Source organism: Lipophrys pholis, assembly GCF_963383615.2.
Source record: "Lipophrys pholis genome assembly, chromosome: 10".
Lineage (NCBI taxonomy): Eukaryota > Metazoa > Chordata > Actinopteri > Blenniiformes > Blenniidae > Lipophrys > Lipophrys pholis.
The window spans coordinates 8205412-8210019 of record NC_137640.1 but is presented as its reverse complement, the minus strand read 5'-3'; positions in this window follow the sequence as shown (position 1 = coordinate 8210019).

Sequence of the window (4608 nt, the reverse complement as noted above, 5' to 3'; positions counted from 1 at the left end):
AATGCATTTACCTCCCGTTATTTCCTGCAGACCTAACTATAAACTCGGTCGTAACGACACCTCGCTGAACCCCGATATAGCCTGACCTTGAAACATGCCATGAGGTAAAAACAATTTTTTATTTATTTTTTTGTTCCCATGGTGACAAGACTTCTCAGGGTTTAGTGTGCAATCAAGATTAGGTCTCGGCGGGTAAAGAAGAACAAGGCAAGATTTGCACACACTGGACTATTGATCCTCTTTCACAAACAACAACATAATTACACATAGTTATTCAGCGCTTTTTTTTAGTTTTTTGACTCATTTAACATGTTCGTTCTGCCTCTTTAGCTCCTGATGATGATAGTTTTTTTTTCTCCCTGAGGATGATAATACTTCACTCAATTGACCAACTCGGAAATTCATACACAAATTCATTCAGCGTCACCAAGAGATATGCATTTGCTCACTGGATTTGTTTGTTGGGCTTCACTCACGGGAACATTCACACAGTTCACATGTTCAATTTCTACAAATGGATTTGACATTCAGGTTAATTCTCTTAAATAAAGATATATTTATATTATAAATATTGGGCACGCTTTCGTTTGTTTCCTGTGGGGATTTGTTTCCCCTCACCGCTCCATTTTGGTTTCACTCAGTCTCAGGAAATACACGGTCTGCAGAAGACTGGTTTCTAAAAATATGCGGGGCTCATCTGTACCCTTGGTGGTTTGGGATCTACTGGCACAACCTGACGGCTGCGATCTGTCCTCACTGTCTCGAGGAAATAAAGCAGACTGAATTATAACGTAATGACACACAACAGGCTGGGATTCCTAAAATCCCATCCATGTTTATTTACCCAGATGTCTGCTCATTTTAGCCATTACAAATAATTATAGCTAACCCATTCAAGAGAGAGCTGTTTTCCCCCTGACAAGCTGTCATCAGGCTGAATCCAATCGCCTGAGCTTTAATCATATTTCTTTAGAAGCTTTTGAAAAGCTCACAGCCATTTCCAGGTCTGAAGACTTAATTAGCCTTTTTCAGCGCTTCAGATTTGATCTGTACTGTTGTTCATCCTGTAATGACATCTAATCTGTGTCATTGTCGAAACAATATTCCAACAGTGCGCGTGATGTGTGTGACACCCTCAGAGCAATTTAGGGGAAAATGCCTCAAAATGACACTAAATAAAGAATATGCATGTGTTGTGTTAATATCGTAAATAGACCAATAAATTGTAAAATAAATATAAAATTTTAAATGAATCTGACCATCTACATATATACATCAGTTTGAATATCTTAAAAGTTTCCCTACACAATTTAATGAGACTCTGTCCTCTTTCAATTTTCGCCTCGATTTATATTTTATTTTACAAAGTTCTGCTTTCTGTCAGCCTCCTGTCTTCATACCGCCACATCCCTCCTACATCTGTTTACCTCGTATAGAAAGTCTGCACTGCAAGGTTCAAGCATGAATTGTGATTTAAATGTAAATGAGTGTAGATTTTGTATGCAAATAGCATGCTTTAATTTGATTTTGAAGATGGATGCTTTATTTTTCACATGTCTGTCATGCTTGGTCTTAACTTCTTCCATCTCACATGTTGGAAGATGGATTTTGAGCAACATTAGTCAACAATACAGGCAAAGTAATACAAGCATTTGACTTATACTGACCAAGAGCAATAACTCATCAAAGAAATGTAACATAAACCTTGTAAATCAGGGATACAATCATACTGAGCAGAAGAGTGGGTAGAACGTTTGGCTCCACTATTCACAGAACCAGTTTGTTATTTGGCTTCCTATGTGAAATTATTTCCCCACCCCTGTTCTACAATTACCTTTTCCAGGTTGAGGGAGGGGGGAAAAAAACCTATTGCAGCTCATTCTGGGGCAATGAGACGTGCACAGAGAGACACACAGTAACTCCTACTGTCCGTTTGATGTCATCTTGACAAGTTAATTGTATTGTCGACAGAAGTGAGAGTATCAGGAGAAAATCCCATGCAAGCCCTGGAAGAATGTGGAAACTGCACACAAAAGACCTCAAACACATTTTTTTTTTTTCATGTTTTGTCATGTGTTTCTCTTTCATGTTATTTCATTTTCACTACACGATCCCCAGGCGACATGGCACATAGTTTCTCAGGTTAACTTACATTGTAGACATCACACTGAAGAGCATTCTCACAGTTGAGTCCATTCAGTGAGTTTCTCTTTACCGCAACGTGTAGCATGAGCACTTGAAGATCATGAGCCTGAAGTCAGAAAGATTCAGTGCTTATAAAACATATTTATTATTGATGACAGCTGTGGCTTTGGTGGTAGAGCGGTTGTCTTCCAATCGCAAGGTTGCAGGTTCAATCCCTCATATCCTTCCTGATGGATTGAGCGCCTTGCATGGCTGCTGCCTCCTTTGGTGTGTGGATGTGATCAACAGTGAAAAGTGCTTTAGTTGAAAAAGTCCTATGTTCAAGAAATCTGTTCACCATTAAAAATCCTCAAATTGTTTGATTTTATAATGAATGCTATTTTAAAACCAAAGCGGTATTTTCTCGGGGAGTCCTTCACAAACTACTAAACCTCTCAACATTCATACTTCTGTAAATGTCAGCCTCTCTGAAATGTGAATTACTTTTTGTACCTTTACCTTTAATTCTATTAGTACCTTTAATGCCACACTGACTGCTTCTTTTAAAATATGTGATAGTCATGTACAGCAAAGCTTGTCATGTTGATAATTCCTATCCTATTATGTGGTGTTCATCAATGCATTCTGTTTTTATGTCTGTGTTTTAAAGAATATCCCTTTTGTCTTTGTATCATTAGTCACTTTTGATTAACACACTTGATCATGTTTCCAGCTGAACCAGAAAGATCAGCATGACAGTGACAAACTGGCTCTATATTTTATAACACATTATACTAAAACGCTATTGTGAATTTGATCGTTTATTAGGTAAGTACATAAAGATGGGAATTTTTAGGAGTTCTTCCAAACTAACAAAGTCAATGAAATATGTGAAATAATTCAAGCGCATGTATTTAAAATATATGTATAGTATGTCCAGTAAGTCCTACGTTGTTAAGTGCTTTTAGCACTTTCCATTTTATATCTACAACATGCATAATTACAGAGCAGTACGGCTAAATATGTGACAAAGGCTTGAATTTCATACATCCATCAAATGTGTGTAGCATTTCGGATATTTGTCCGTTTGGCACTTATTGCCTATATACAAACTGTATATCCTTGCTTTTTTTTTTTTTTTTCCCCCATATTGTACATTGAGTCATTTTATGAATGCTTCATTGAGTACCTTGAGAAAAGTTAGAGGAAGCTGTTATTTATGATTGTGTTTTTTGAAAAGCGGATTTAAAAGTATGGTTCACATTAGAAGGAAGAGTTGATTGAATGTAGCTCTTTGACCGAGCGCTGAACTTTGATACTTGCTTGAAATATCCTTGTGCCTGTGACGACCGCCTCCTTGCAGACACGCTGCAGCTCAGATGGTTTCATGTCAATCTGCTTCGAGCTTCCTGGACTAGTCCAGCCTTTGATTGCGGACTGCAGCCTTTGATCAGTTGCTGGCTGGACAGAGAAGCAACATTCACAAAGTGCAGAAATTACTCGAGGGAGCCGTGAATGTATTCTGCCTTTACAATAAAAGTGTGCCATGATCACAGAATGATCTGACACCAAGCACGCATTTTGATCATCTTGTTAGAATTTTGTGTATTTGGGGAATATGTGATCCTGTGGGGACATGCAACAGGTCGCAGTGCATTAGGTATGCATTAGTTGTCTAAAATTTCATATCATATTGGCTTTAATTTATTTTCATTTTCTGTCATTGCAGTCTCTCACACATACCACATTATCATTGGTTCTTGGTATTCTGTATTTGAATATGATTTGCACTGAAATGGTTATCACCTTAGCCTCACAGTGTGAGAATATCTAGTCTGACTCCAGCTTTTGGAACCTTTCTGTGAGGAGTTGGAATCTTCTCCTTGTATGTTGTACTCCTTGATGTTATCTCTAAATTGCCCCTAGTTGTGAATAAGACTGTGTCTAGTTTTCCGTCTCTCTGTCTTTGTCCTGTGATGCACTGGTGACTAGTCCAGGTTAAGATCAATAATGGATGGGTGAAATTCAGTTTATATACTACTTCATTCAGGGAAGCCCAAATAAAGCCTTAATAACATGATTTGATTCTTTGACATAATATTAAGGGATATGTTGTTGAGGTGTTGATTTGTAGTTACTTTAATTTAAAAAAAAAAAGGACTTTGATATTGTGTCTCTAACTAAAACAGAGCTAAATATAGTTGTGTTCCCCAGGATTTGACTTTTAAGCAGGGGCAGAATGAGAGAGCCTCATGCAGTTAGAACTTCACTGCGCCTCCCAACTTTCAGGCTATTGATGCCAAATACTTATTATCGGTTGACTAACAAACTTGGGAGGTTTTTCACATCTTAAGATATCGTCATTAACAGCTGTTGATTGATATAAGCAATATAAAGCGTGCCTCATCATGGTCGTTGCTCATAAATGGAAATGTCTGGTCAGTCTGTGATTTGTAACCTGCAATTAATTAAAAAGCAATTAAT